Source organism: Panthera uncia, chromosome D4 (assembly GCF_023721935.1).
Source record: "Panthera uncia isolate 11264 chromosome D4, Puncia_PCG_1.0, whole genome shotgun sequence".
Taxonomy (NCBI): Eukaryota; Metazoa; Chordata; class Mammalia; order Carnivora; family Felidae; genus Panthera; species Panthera uncia.
The window spans coordinates 23,355,798-23,372,213 of record NC_064807.1 but is presented as its reverse complement, the minus strand read 5'-3'; positions in this window follow the sequence as shown (position 1 = coordinate 23,372,213).

Below are 16,416 nucleotides of genomic sequence, written 5' to 3'. Positions count from 1 at the left end.
GTTATACCCCAGGCCACTATCTATCTGTCCTAATTACCACAGGGCCAGGTACCAGACAACCAGCGACAGCCCCTCTGCCCTAAAGCCCATCAAAATTATTCAAACCAACTAATCCTAAACCTGCTTTCCCTGCCTCACTCATTCCTTCCCATGGAAAGCACAATAAAGACTCTTGCCCATATTTTCCCTTCATTTCCCTCTGTTGCTTCCCCATGTGGCACACTGTTGTGTTGCATGCCCCTTCTCTTAGGAACTGTTGATCTGTTGGTCTCACTATACTTGGATAATAATAAAACCTACATTTAAAAGCAAGATGGTGGGGCACCTGGGTGGCTTGGTCAGTTAAGTGTCTGACTTCGGCTCAGGTCATGATCTCACAGTTTGTGGGTTCGAGCCTCGTGTCAGGCCCTGTGCTGACGGCTCAGAGCCTGGAGCCTGCTTCGGATTCTGTGTCTTCCTCTCTCTCTCTGACCCTCCCCCCGCTCATGCTCTGTCTCTCTCAAAAATGAATAAACATTAAAAAAATTAAACAATAAAACAAGATGGTAAAAGCTGAGTAAAATCTCTTGAGACTAATATCAAGGCCTTTCTAAGGTCAGACAAGCTTAGTTGGAAGCTGGTTGAGGGTTCAGGGTCAGGTAATCAGGTTGGAGATCAAACTCTATAAAAGAAGAGCAATGGGGACAAAGGCAATGAGGTAAATAGCATGTGAACAACATCATAATTGAGTGGCAATAGGCAATCATTACCTTGCTGGCTTCCTGAGGTGGGTTGAATTCCAGGGGCAATTATAATTTTTCTTAGGTATGAATGTTGTCTCAGATACATTCCCTGAGGACTAAGAAGCAGCATTCCCTTGCACTTGATGTTGATGCCTCCCCAGTATTTCTTCCCTCAGGCTACCATTCCTGTTGGTGCTGCATATCCCATGCAATCTTATAATAGTCAACAGAGAAGGACTGAAACTGAGGCTTTCAGTACCTGACTCTACCTCAAGTGTTTCCTCTTCTGAGACTCTAGTTCTGAGACTAGACTCTAGTTCTGAGAGTCTAGTTCTGAGACTCTAGTCTCTAGTTCTGAGACTCTAGTTCTCAAGCTAATGCTTGCATATCCAGCTCAGTGTCCACCTTAGGTAGAATCTCAGATCAGGCACCATAGACTTCTCTAAATCTAATATTCTCATTTTACAGATGAGGAAACCGAGCCTCAGAGAGGTAAAGGACTGGTCCTAAGAACACAGGCTGCAAAAAAGGCGGAGGTCTTTGACACTAAAGGACATATTCTCTTACTACACTGATAATTTTCAGTAAAATCTGACTTTTATTCAATATAGATCATGTTTCACAGTAACAAGTTCTAGTGGACTACTATAGTTGGCCGTAGCACAATCATTATAATAAATATTTATTTAGATAACTGGGAAATGACCTTCTTTTTTTTTAAGTTTTTTATTGATAGAGAGAGAGAGAGTACACGCACATGTGGGCACGCACACACAAGCAAGCAGGGGAAGGATAGAGGGAGAGAGAGAATCCGAAGCAGCCTCCGCAATGAAAGTGGGGCTCAACCCCACAAACCGTGAGATCATGACCTGAACTGAAACCAAGAGTCGGAAACCCAACTGACTGAGCCACACAGGCACCCCAGGAAATTACTTTCTTGTGAAAAAATGTTCTAATAACAATTTATGTCATATTTCATTATAATTCTGTTATTGTAATATGCCAGATTTTTCTTTCTGACTGTTGCTTATGTATGCACAAATACTCACAAACATCCACTAACACACAACATAAACACCCCCACACCTGAAAACTCACTCTCCTTTTGCTCTTTTAAAGAAATTCCTTGACTCAAATTAACCTGTCTAGATGGATGGGGAAATAAATTAACAGGCTATCTGTTAAAATACTTCACAATAACTCATTATCATATGGATTGATTTTGAAATCATGCCCTAAAAGCAGGCTATCACTTAAGGTAGCTTATTATTTTGTACTGGTTCTGGGAAATAATTAAAGCTTCATTATGCACTAGTGAACTTACATATCCGAGATGTAAACATGGATCCAGGACCCACGTGCCTGTGCTAAGTACTAAAGTGACCTGGATAGGATGAAGAAAATTCCCGAGGCCGGCTCAGCCACAGGTTGCTGGGCTCCACTCTCAGAGCTTCTGATACCATAGATCTGGGGAGGCCCCAGCCATCTGCATTTCTAACAAGGTTCTACTGGTTCAGGAAGCACATTTGGAGAGCTGCTACCAGGAGGAGCTGGTGGGAACTTCCTGATTCCTTCAGAGCTGACTCTTGAACTTGTAGCCTCATACCACGGAGACACCGTTAATCCTTCCCCATGCTTCTACTCTGAATGGAGATTCTCTAAGAGGAGGCTCCTAAAACACAGCAAGAAGTAACCCAGATCAGGCAAATATGTGTGAAAAATACACCACGGCACCAGCTACAAGAATAGGTACCTCAGGGACACCTGGGTGGCTCAGTCGGTCTGGCGTCCAACTTTTGATTTTGGCTCAGGTCATGATCCCACGGTTGTGGGATCAAGCTCTGTGTCAGGCTCTGTGCTGAGAGTGGAGCCTGCTTGGGATTCTCTCTCTCTCTTCCTCTGCCCCTCTCCTGCTCTTTCTCTCTCAATAAATAAATTAAAATAGTTTAAAAAAAAGGATACTTCAGATTTGCAAGCCTTATTAGTGCTTTAAAGCAGACAGGTTTTACAAGTCCTGTAATTAGTTTGAGGTGAGGGATGGTTCCATCTTCCCGTGTAATATCAATTTGTAAGAAATGTGAAAATATTTTTGATAAACCTGCACTGCCAGTGAGCACAGCTACCCTGTAATTCAGGTGCCGCTAATATAAGCTAAGGTTGTTCTTCCTCTCAGAAGCTGCCTTTAATTGTATATACTATTGCTGAATTTAGTGTACTGATATTGAAGATGTGCATTATTTGTGGATTCCATATTTGTGAACTTGCCTACTTACTAAAATTTATCTGTAACCCCCAAATCAACACTCGAGGAGCTTTCCTGGCCATTTGTGGACATGCATAGAGTGGTAACAAATTTGAGTTGCCCAAAGTGCGTATTCTCAGCTGAGATCCAACAGGGCGAGGCTCTGTCTTCTTGTTTCAGTTCTCATTGTGTAAAGTATTTTTTATGCAGTCTATTGAATGCTGTGTTTTTCACATTTTTGTGCTTTTTTGTTGGTGATTTTGCTGATTAAAATGGCCCCCAAGCATTGTACTGAAGTGCTGTGTAGTATTCCTAAGGACAAGAAGGTTGTAAAGTGTCTACATGTGTCAGCTTAATTTATTTAGGCAGGATTACAGTGTTGGCCATGTTCAATGCTAATGAATCAATAACATATATTAAAATAAGTGTCTTTAAGCAAGAACACACATAAAACAAGGTTATGTATCGATGAGTTGACAAAAATGTTAAGACCAGAGGCTTGTGGGAACCTAACCTTGTATTTCCCTTAGAAACAATGGTTACATATTCACTCATCCAGTATTTGCAGCAGCTTTACAGAACACAGCTATCAGGAATAAGGAGAATCAAGACTTGTCTTTGCTGAGAATACCACACTTAGTGAATTTTATTCGTCTGTTGATGAAATTTACCAACTCATTTCATGTTATCAGCACTATATGTTTATGCCTCAAGTATGACATTAAAATGCAGGCCTTCCACCATGAAAAAGTAAAAATGTCACTCAGGTGACTTTAGGGATCTTCTCATGTGCAGTGGATCAGGAAGCACCGTATATTTTGCTAATTTTTTTTTTCCTTCCTTAGTCTCCACAAAATAGAAGTATTTGGCTGCCTTGCTCTCACTGCCAAGAGTGTAGGTTCCCTGGCCGTGCAATGTCCACACCTGCGGACCCTGAACATCGGGAGAGTCCCCAAGGTTTCTGAGGCCTGCCTGGTCAGGAGCCTGGAGAACTTAGGAGAAGTAACTGCACTTAATGTCGCTGGCCTCAAAATGGTGAGACTTCTTGGTCTGCAGACTTTTAACGAGGTCTCCACATTCCTATGTTTCCAGAACACAAAACTAATAATGTTTCTGTGGCTTTCCAGCCTCATCATGAAGTAATGTGCATTTACAGAAGGCAAAGAATCCCATAGTACCTGGATAGAAAGGGTTTGGACATTGGATTATTTTTTCCACTCAAAATACTTTAAACTAGAGGAGCAAATACGATCTCCCTAAGGAAACAATGCTATATAGTTATGGATCAGGTGATAGATTTAAAAGTCGACCCATTAACTGGATCTTTTACCACTTTTGCAACTGAACTAATATTTACCGTAATTCAATAAAACTATTGAACAAATAAGAGATAATGATAATAGCTATCATTTATTGAGCCCCTCCCATATTCCAGGAACCGTACAAGGCACTTGTTACACGTATTATTTCATTTGCATCCCATCCTCCCTGTGAGATAGGCAACATTCTCCCCAATTATCAGATGGAGTCATTGAAGTTCTGAGGGTTGAAAGAGATATGGTTCAGGTCACAAAGCTAGTAAGCCTGGACCCAGGTGTGCTGTCCCCCCACCGCCCACCCCATATCCACCGGTTTCCACCGGTATGCCGAAGGACAAGGCAGGCTGACTTTTCCCTCCACACCAGATGAGCCAAAAGGTGACATGACCATGGGGCAGGCTGATCTTCACAAACTGAATATGAACTGCAATTCTGTGAACTTTGAGTGGATGGTACTTCTGGCTCAGAACATCCTCGTGTTTTTTGGTACTGGTTGACTGGAAGCCAGTGAAAGGGTCAGCTGCTGTAAGCAGTTGAATTAAAATTTTTTTTGTGCTCAGTTTTCTCTTTTATAGTCTCATCTTGAGCTCTGAAGTGTTCTTGCCTTGAACACCACTCTGAATGAAGTAATGAGAGAAGAACAATACTGCATTTCTTTTTCTTTTAATCAAAATGTCATGTCCTTGAAAAGCATTCTCCACTGAAAAGTCGACAGTCTGCTCTTAGCTTGCTTGATGATGTATTTAGATATGTTTGGGAAAGTCTTTTCACAAACTCAAAATTCTTCGTCTCTTTTTACTCAAAACAGCAAACTCGCACAGTAACAATAGCTTAATCTTACTTCATGTTTGGCATTCGCTTCTAACATATGAAGAGCTCCCAAATTAGCATTATGTATGCCATGTTGGATTACTTGATATCCTGAATGAGATAGGCAGAGCCCATTACTTAAATTGTGAGCCTAGTTTAAGAAATGCTGTATCACTATAGTATTTGAGGCTCCTTAGTTAATCTAAGTACAATATGGGACAAAGCACCTCTATGACATTCTGATTTATATAACCAAATGGGAATTCTATAGATTCTGGCACTAAAACAGCCATATAAGATCACAGATTTGGAGCCCAGCCCCAAAAGGTCTTGGGGCCCTGAGTGTTGATCACGAACAAGGCACAGTTGCTGTAATACAGTCAGTGCTACGTAAATTTGTGTTAACTTAATGATTGGGCTGAGACCAGGCTGTGAAGGCTATATCACAGTAAATTATGTGTTGATTGAAATATTGTGAGTCAGGTCTCATTTTGAATGCATAGGGAAGGCTTGTTCTATTTAAGAACTTTGTCTGGAATTATTTTTAAATGAATAGGTACTGCCTAATTTGCCTACTGTTTAAGTTTGACTTTCTCTTACTTAAGGTTTTCTTAAAGTGTGGGTCACCTGAGTGTATGAGAAAATCACTTAGCACAGCATGATATCCTGGACAGGATCTCTCTTGTGATTTTCCATCTTCTTATGTCCCAGAAAGTCAAAGACCCTTTATGATCTCTAAATGCCAAGCTTTTCAGCAAGAACTTGAGAGTCACTATGGAAGAAGGACAGGTCTCTTTGCTCTTGAAACCATAGGCTTTGTGGTCCAGATAGAGCTCAAGGTTTGAAAAGTGGGCTCGGACTCACTCATGTAAGAGAGCATAAATGTAAATGTGCACTTAAACCAGACTATATGGGGTAAAGGCAATAATTCTTATAGCATAATTATAAAACATAAAAAATAAATGGATGGATGACAGAACATGGATAGATATAAATCTATGTAAAGACATAGAGATGGACAGATAAAGATGTAAGGGTAGATGAGGGCTTGAGGAATTGATTTCCCCTTCTCTATAGGTGCCTACACCTATATGTATATAAAGGGACAGGGCTTCTAAGATCCTGTCCTATTATAAATTATGAGAAGGAAAATCTGAGTCTGTGTTCATTCAGTGCCTAGCACCATCCTAGTAGCAATTAGGTGATTATTAGTTACTTTTTACAATAATTTTAGGTAGATGAATAAAATCTTCCTACTAAGATAGTGCTCAGTAGCTATTAACATTATGGTGAAAAAAAAAACATAGTGAACAGTGATTAAAATAAGCAGAAAAATCAGAAAACAATGCAGTTAATCACAAGTTAGATCTGATTTTCTTGTCTGGTGCATTCTGATCCTTCATAACACCTCAGTTTCTTAGTGTTTCATAACTCATTTTATTCTAATAATAACCTAAAACAGAACTTACTAAGCCTACATTTGACATTCATTTTAGAATCTTACAACTAATTCCATTTTATATCATTAATTTATCAAGGTCTCTCTTAGTTACCAATTATATTAATAATGAGCCTCAGTGCTTGCATCAGATGACTGACTCTTACTAGTTTAGTTCTTCACTGAAAGTACCTTGGAAAAATACTGGCTTTGGGACCGTCAGTTCTAGATTTGACTGTATGCTTTCCATTTACTCAGGGGCAGCCTCAGCAATTTAACTCCCAGGTGCACAATTTCCTTCTTGTAAAGTGGGGGTATTGATGTCTATTTTGTAGGACCATTGCAAGGATTAGAGCTGGTGTATATGAAGTGACTAGCTCAAGATCTGACACACCTTAAGCACTCCTCAAAAGAGAATTACTAATATGATGATGATGATAATAATGATAATGCATCTGGGAAAAAATGCACATTTTTATCGTTAACACACACGATTCATCGTCCTGTCTTTTCTGTGCAGAGAGCCCTGTGCTTGAAAATAATTCTGGTTTGTTTCCTCTTGTAGCTGAAGGATCGGATTGTCCATTGCATTGTGACACAGTGTCCTAAACTGGACAGTTTGGTCATCGGCTCTTGCTCTCAGGTAACAGATGTGAGCTTGGTGGAAATCAGCACCTATCTATGAACCCTCAGGTAATCTCCCCTCTGTAAGCATCATAACCAGACCCCAGCAAAGTGGTCCCATTGTTCTTTAGAAATCTGACTTTGATCTGTGTATTTTTCTTTTTTAAAAAAATCACTGAAATAACCATACATTCTTGTGGATGGATGAATTAGAAGCCAGGGTTCTGCCTGATACATTTTTGTGTCTTGGTAGAACAGCCAACATTATTCTGTGAAGTGACCTGACCCATCAACACTGACTGGAATAGGATGAAACAGAAAGGAACAGATGCGCGGTTTGGGGATGTGTGAGATTTTGTCTGACCAAAGGTTTTTTGAAGGGCAAATTCAGGATAATATTTCAGCACAGCGACCATTCTATATTCCTAACAGGCCTGCCTTACAATACCAGTAAATGGCTTTAACGTCTTCATCCTTCCCCATCAAATGTAAGCAAGAGTGGGGATGGTAAGAAGAGGTAAGGGGAAGGCAGAGCAGGCATAGAGAAGATGCCCTCCATGACAGAAGCCCATTGACCCACAAGTATTCACCAGAAAAAGGCATGGCCTGAGAGGTGTCTGAGCCACAGGACCATTTACTTAATGTGCTCCTTACCATTTTCTCTACTTTCTTTGAACTCAGAATTACAGAGCTGTGAAATACATGGAGGATAACCTCATGTCTTTAATACTCTGGCATTGTTGTCCTCTGTTCCAGTTTGCTGTATAACAAACCACCCTGGAATTGAGTCACGTAAAATGACCATTTTATCAGATTAACAGATTCTGTGGTTTGTGAATCTGGACAGTGCATAGGAATAACAGTTTATCTCTCTTCTACAGTGTCTGGGGCCTCAGCGGGGAAGACTGAAAGGGTCTAGAATCATCTGGAGGCTCTCTTACTCACATGTTTGGCATCTGGACAGGGATGACTTGAGCTCTGTACTCAGCTGATGGTGTCAACTGAAGAACTTACACGTGGCCTTCCCTATGGTGTGGGCTTCCCCATAGAGTGGCAGCCACAGGACAATGAAACGTCCTCCACAGCAGCTCAGGGCTCTAGCATGAGTGTCCCAGGAAATGAGGAGGAAGCTGCATCACTTTGTATGAACTAGTCTTGGAATTCATATCGTATCATTTCCTCTGTACTCTATTGACTGAAGCAGTTAACAGGTGTGCCCCGTTCTATAGGAGAGGGCACATAGATCTCGCCTCTCAGTGGACAAATGTCAGAAAAGTTTTATGGCTATTAAAAAAATGGCCACTGCCCATTCTATAGTTGAGGAACCTAAAGAAATACCAATACCTTGTCATATAACTTCTAAATTAATTATATATAGACTTAGAATTTTTGGACTGAAGAAAACCTTAAAGATCCCCTAATCCAAACACTTGTTTATATAACAAGGGTATCAAGGTCCAGAGAGGTGCTGTGACTTGTCCAAGTTCACACAGCTGGTCACTGGTAGGGCTGGGATCAGATCCCAGGGGATCTGACCAACAAGTGCTCTATCAGACTGAATGAGTATTAGCAACTGAGCAACACTCACTACAAACAACTCTCTCTGACAGAGGAGAACTTTGGAATGACAAATGACACCAGCAGCAGCATCAAAGGTTTCACAAAATAGTGACTGCCACCACTAGTGAAAACATGGGGGACAGAGTAACAGTTGGGAAATCCATCAATATGCCACCTCTTTAACAATATTGCCTTCTAGGGGTGCCTAGATGGCTCAGTTGATTAAGCATTCAACTTTGGCTTGGGTCATGATCCTGTGGTTCGTGAGTTTGAGCCCCGCTTTGGGCTCTGTGCTGACAGCTCAGAGCCTGCTTCAGATCCTTTATCTCCCTCTCTCTGCCTCTCCCGGCTCACACACACTGCCTCTCTCAAAAATAAATAAACATTAAAAAAATAATAATATTGCCTTCTATCTGATGGGCACTTTCACAGACACATATATTTAACCACCATAATAACTCTAAATGATAAAATTATTCCCATTTTTCCCCCAAGGGGAACTGGGGCTCAAAGGAATTGAGTAACTTGTCCACACTTGCCTAATCATTAAATGGCAATGTAGGCCTCCACACCAAGTCATCTGGCTGTACATCTGTGCTATATTTTCCCCAGCAGGAGAACTGTTTTAATCTTTAATATGCAACATAAATAGATAGGGGTACCCTAATTTGATGGAAGTTTGCCTTGTAAGGACAAACGAATGCATCAGAGGACAAGGGCATGAAACCAGCATTTTTTACTCCAGCACCTGAATCCGTCTAGTGGGTTTTCCATTTCTTAAGAATGTCTGCTTTCCTTTAGAAGAAGGAAAAGGGGAGAAAAGGCAAGCAATGCCATTCCTGCTGCCATAAATGCACCCCTTGTTATAGGCTCCTACTGATGGCTTCCAGGCAAGCCCAGCAGAGGCATTCAGAATTGTTTATTTGCTTCCTTGGAGAAGCAAGGCAGGTACCATATGGTGGTTTCTGGAAAGACTCTAGAAAAGAAGACCTTGGGGGTGATTTTTGTCTCATAGGCTTGAAGAGTTATAAACTGACTCTCCAAGGTGACTTAGAGATTAAATTAAGAGATTAATAACATAGAATACAAATAATGTAAATAATAAGTTAAAATATAGTTGTTATTATATCTGTGTAGACATTTCTATTACAAGCCCTTCTCTATTATGAAAGCTGAAGCTGTTTTTGCTCTTGCAAAAATTCGACAATGATTTCTCAAATAGTTTTTCATTTAGAAAACTATTCTTTTTCTTGATTTTGATACTTAAAAACGCTTAAATGAAAGCAGCAAAGACATCTCATCTTTATTTGAACTCTGGTCCTGGAAACTGTTTATATTATCTTTAATGCCTCTTAAAATAACTCTCATGATCAGAACAGTCTATGAAATTCTAGGTAAGACTTAACTTGTTTAGATACTTAGAGCTCATGGTACTTAACCGAGTAGATATGGGGGGCATAGTAGACACAGTTCTATCTCTAGGAAAGTAAGACTTGGGTAAAGAACAATGTGATTTAAATTGCTTTGTTATGTGTTGTCTTTATAAAACAACAAATTCCATTGAAGTGTCTTCTCTCAGCTACATAAATACGAAGCTAATATTTCTCCATATAGAAACACCAACTCTTAACCTGCTAGTTAGGAGAGGGGAAACTGAGGGTGCCAATTTATGAAAAGCCCCTACTAAATCCTTTTTATTTAAACTCTACAGGTATCTTGATGTGAGTGGATGCCGGCAGATAACCAATGCAGGAATCCATGCATTGGCAAGAGGCTGCCACCAGCTCAAATATCTAGACCTGAGCTCTACAGGAATAAGCAAAAGAGGGTAGGGAATTTGCAGATTCTTTTTTTATCCCGTTGCTTTAAGAAAATGAATCATGAATTAATTGTCCATTTCAGTTCATCATTTTAAGGGTACCTGTGAGTCTACAATGTAGACTATGATATGCTAGGCCAAAAGGAATCTCTATAGATTCTTGTAAGAGAAAATCCATGATAAATGAAAATATGAATAGAAGAGATTTATCCAATCAACTGACAGAAGAGTTGTTTCCCAAGAGGGATATATACAAACGATATGTATAGTCTGGTATGAACTACTTCACAAACTTTGAATTAAAAATATGGTGGTAATTATTTACATTTCTTTTTAAACATTTTAAAGTTTATTTATTTTGAGAGAGAGAGAGAGAGCACGAGTATGTGAGTGGGATAGGGGCAGAGAGAGAAGGAGAGAGAACCCTAAGCAGGTTCCACACTCAGCTCAGAGCCCCACGCGAGGCTTGATCTCACAACTGTGAGATCATGACCTGAGCCAAAACCAAGTGTAGGTCGCTTAACCAACTGAGCCACCCAGGTGCCCCCATTGTAATTAATTTCTTATTTAAGCAATCCCTGCCTCATTGATAAGAAATATATTTTCTTCTTCTTTGGTTGGCCTCCTCACTAATTATCCTGGAACCCTGAAGGCTTATATAATCAAAAGAGGAGGGAGTTTATCCAGCTTCACGCAGGTGAAGAGACCAGAAGCCAATGAGCCCACTATGGCCATTGCCTCCTGCTGCCACAAGGGATGATGCTGAAGATGGTTCAGTGGATTCCAGTGTCCTCTACTGCAGTGATGCTTATGATTCCAGATCCCCACTGCTGAGGCCAACTGAGTAATCTTTGATGGAGAATGATCTCAATACCTCATTTCTAAGCAGTGTGCCCCAAGACTGACATCTCAATATTTTCCTGTTGGTGTTTAGTTCCTTCAATTCCTTTGCACAGCTACCTCCCAGGGAATCATTTTACTGATTACAACTGGTCCTGACACCCGTCAACTCATAGTTCCTGAATTGCCACCTTTCTTTTCTCCCCAGTCAGCATTTCCTCTTAAACTCTTGAATCATAATTACCCTTCCCCAGAATATTGGAACTCACAGACCAGTCTTCCAATGGAGGCTATATTCCAAGGGTCCCAACATTTACCAACCTGAGGGGGAGTCTCACTTATGCCATGGTGTGGGGTTACCTTCACTAATGTTGAATAAAGTCAATGTACAACATATGTAATATATGTAATATATTATGTATCTATCTATCTACACACACGCACACATGCACATATATAAATCGTATATTCAGAACCACTACTCCCTTATGACACTCTGGCCTTATAGTATAGCTTAGCATAGGCTAACCTACTGCTAACTTAGGGTGTGCATAGTTTGCTTGGGCTACCATAACAAAATACCATAGATTGGGTGGCTTGAACAACCTAATTTTATTTCTCACAGTCTTAGAGGCTGGAAAGTTCAAGATCAGTGTAGCAGAATTGGGTTCTGCTGAGAATTCTCTCTTCCTGGCTTGCAGATGCCTGCCTTTGTGCTGTATTCTCATATGATGAGGTGGGGGGAGAGCAAGCAAGCTCTCTGGAGTCTCTTCTTATAAGAGCACTAATCCTATCATGAAGGCCTCATCCTCATGACCTAATCTGAACCTATTTACCTTCCAAAGGCCCCGTCTCTAAGTACCATCTCATTGGGAGTAGTGATTCAATATATCAATTGGGTGGGCGGTTATGATTCAGTCCATAGTAGGGTGCCTTCTTTTCATTTTTGTCTTCAATGTTTCTCTCTGTAATTTTGCTTCTACTGCAATGCCTGCCCCTTATTGGTCAGATATATCTACTGTTTCTTATTGCATTTCTGGGCCCCAAACAAGTCAAGGGATGTAACAAAATACCTGTATTAGTGACACTTAATATTTGATCACAGTTAATATTAGATAGATCATATTCTACCATTGTAGTAGCCAGCTCCCAAGGTAGCCCCCAATGATTCCCAGCTCCTGGAATTCATGCCCTAAGTAGTCTCTTCCAACACTGTATTAGCATTGGTCTGCAAGATCAACAGAACACAGCAGAGGTGATAGCATCTCACATCTGAGAATAGGTGATAAAAGACTGAGACTTCTATCTGGGGCAGCTTTCTCTCTGGTTTTCTGTCTCTTTCCCTCTCTTATTATTTCTTGTGCAGAAAGCCAGCTGTCATATCATAAGGACACTCAGGCAATCTAGGGAGAAGTCCACATGGTGAAGAACTAAATTCTCTGGCCAATAGCCAGAAGAGAACAACAGCAATGTGCCAACAACCATTGTGAATGAGCTTGGAAGCAAATGTTCCCTCAGCCAAGCCTTTAGATGAGACTATAGCCCTCCCAACAGCTTGACTACAATCTCATGAGGCACCTAAAGCCAGAACCACTCAGCTAAGCTGCACTTGGATTCCTGGCCCAGAGAAACAGAGATAATACATGGTTATTATTTTAAGCTTCTAAGTTTGGGTGTAATTTATGATGCATCATACAACTAACACACATGGTAAGTGTTCACGGCTGGTATTATTATTTCCACTTACTAAGTAGGACACTGACGACCTCTGGACAGTTGCTGCCCAAGCCCACACATCACGTCTGGTCACTTTTGTGGATGTATATTTTAACAAAGATGTTCTTGAGCTCTGAATGGTCATCTTGTAAAAATATGATTTTAAGAGATTGATTCTACTTCTTCTTTTTTTTTTTTTTTTTTTATTTTTTTTTTTTTCAATTTTTTTTTTTTATTTATTTTTGGGACAGAGAGAGACAGAGCATGAACGGGGGAGGGGCAGAGAGAGAGGGAGACACAGAATCGGTAAACAGGCTCCAGGCTCCGAGCCATCAGCCCAGAGCCTGACGCGGGGCTCGAACTCACGGACCGCGAGATCGTGACCTGGCTGAAGTCGGACGCTTAACCGACTGCGCCACCCAGGCGCCCCTGATTCTACTTCTTTACATCCCTCATAACACTTAGTACATTTAGTATGCCACAAGGTCATTAGTGGGTAAGCTCTACCCACTTGGTTGCTTAAAACATCTTCTTTGCCAGAGATACCTGAAAATATTTTAAAAAATAAAAATGTTGAAATAAACATAAAGGGGGTATTGGTTTGGAATGTATGCAATGTGAAGGGTCACATGCACATCAATAATTACTGTTGGAAGTTCTGCAACATTTTAAATGATGCTTAAATTATTTAATATCATGAAAACTGACATTTTATATCTATAAAATAATAACAGTTCAGAATAAGCAAACTTATAGAGAATCAACTTCCTAATGATTATAAGAAGTCAATGGATTCTCCAGCTTCTAGATATGACTATTACTATTCTTAGTTTGTAGTGAAGCAGGAGGGCATAGTGATGGCTGTGCCTTTACTGGAAGCAATTTTACTTTCCTAGTAAAATCAGATAATGTTCTTGTACCTATTTGCCATTACTGGTACATATCTTTAAAATTTTTCAAGTCAAAGATTGCTTTGTGGTTAAGTCTTCATTCCCTAGAATCACAAAGCTGAATATTCCTGGAATAGATGCAACAATGCAGTTCCTGTCATTTAGTTTAATGGATCATTTTAAACATATAATAAATTCAAAATAATTAGGTGAGCTGTTTGCAGTGAGGGATAGCAAACAGTATCCAAGACAAGTATCTCCTCCAAGGTACTTCTCACCTAATTTTGAGAAAAAATAAATGGCATACACATCCTTTGAAGAAGAGATTTCTATAGCCTTAAGAGTGGGGTGACTTCTGGAAAATAATACTTCAGATAATCCTTGAAGCATTGGGAGGATTTAGGTGGGCAGAAGGGAGGAAAAGGAAGTCCAGGAGAGAACAAGTTCTTCCATATTGTGATTTTTTAAAAAAAACAGGTTATATTTGCCAAAAGCTTCCCTACAAATCAGATACCACAATCCAGTAATGTGCTTAGGGCAGGTGTTGTTAATAGTTCCACTTGCTGAATATGACAGTAAGCCAGAAAGAACTTAAGAAGAACTTTGCAAGTTTGTTAATATAAGAGGGGGCTTGAAAAATTGTAGCCAGCTGCCTGTTGTTGTTTTTTTTTTTTAATGACCTGCAAGCTAAAAATGTTTTTTTTACAACTTTAAATAGTTATATTTTAAATGCTTATATAAAAAGCCTACATGATATCTTTGATTTTACTTGTTAGCCTGTGATTAAATACAAATTAAAACCTGCAAAACCTCAAATATTTACTATCTGGCCCTTAAGAGAAAGTATTCTAACCGCTGTCTTAGGATCTTCAAAATAAAGCATTTTTAGTTTATCATAGTAAAATCAAGATATGTCACTATTACAATACACTTAAATATGAATCATCTCATAAATACAGTTTTGTGTCTGTTGCATTTCCATGTAAAGTTATGCCATCTTCTAATTAACCATCATCTTTCCAAAAACACTATTCTGATGTTTGCTTGATATCCCCTTACATAAATGTGATCTAATTAATTTAAATATTATCTTATTATTGGGCATATAGATTGCTTCTAATTTTACTTATGAAAAATAACACAGTAAAAAATATTGTTATACCCAAATATTTGCATCTTTGATTATTTCATTGGTATAAGCCCTAAAAATAGAATTGCTAGTTCAAAAAGTTATGAAATTAACATTTTTAAGGCTTTCTAGTGAATATTCTGAATTGCTCTCCAAAACACCGTACAGTATATTCTTCCAATAGCAGCATATAGAAGTGCCTGTTTTGCAGCACCACTGGAAACCTCAGTGCTCCGTCACATACATAGCCAAATTATGGAGGGCGTATCTTATTTTGATTTGTTTTGCTGCTGATTCTTGACATTAAGTTTTTATTAATATTCATAATGGCGTTTTGCATTTCTTGATCTATGTTTTATTTTTGTGTGTGTGTATGTGTGGGTTTTTTTTTTTTGCCCCTCTTTACTATTGAAACATATATCTTGCTTCATAGATGTATAATAAATCTTTATAGATATTATGGTATTAATGCTTGGTTTTTAAAAAATTTTGTGGGGATTTGTCCAAGTATACCATTTTATGAAAAGCTTTCCAGTTGATTCTCTTAGGTTTTCCTGATATATTGCATACATTTTAAAGTAGAATACATGAATATGTACAAAATATACATACTTTACAGTATGTTACAATAATAAACACATACAGTTCTATTTTTCTAGAGCTAAACTGCTTGAGGTATTTATTATTAATTTTTAAAATTAAAAAAAATGTTTATTTATTTTTGAGAGAGAGAAACACAGAGCATAAGCAGGAGAGGGTCAGAGAGAGAGAGGGAGACACAGAATCTGAAACAGGCTCCAGGCTCTGAGCTGTCAGCACAGAGCCTGATGCAGGGCTCGAACCCACAAACTGCAAGATCATGACCCAAGCTGAAGTTGGATGCTCAACTGATTGAGCCACCTCAGGCACTCTTATTAAATTTTTTTATTGAGATATCATTGATAAATAACAGTATATTAGTTTCAGGCATACAGCATAATGATTCAATATTTGTATATATTGCAAAATTATCTCCACAATAAGTCTGGTCAAAATTTGTTTTTTAAATTTTATTTTTATTTTTACTTTATTTTTATTTTTAGCGTATATTTATTTATTTTTTTTTTTTAATTTTTTTTTTTAACGTTTATTTATTTTTGGGACAGAGAGAGACAGAGCATGAACGGGGGAGGGGCAGAGAGAGAGGGAGACACAGAATCGGAAGCAGGCTCCAGGCTCTGAGCCATCAGCCCAGAGCCTGACGCGGGGCTCGAACTCACAGACCGCGAGATCGTGACCTGAGCTGAAGTCGGAGGCTTAACCGACGG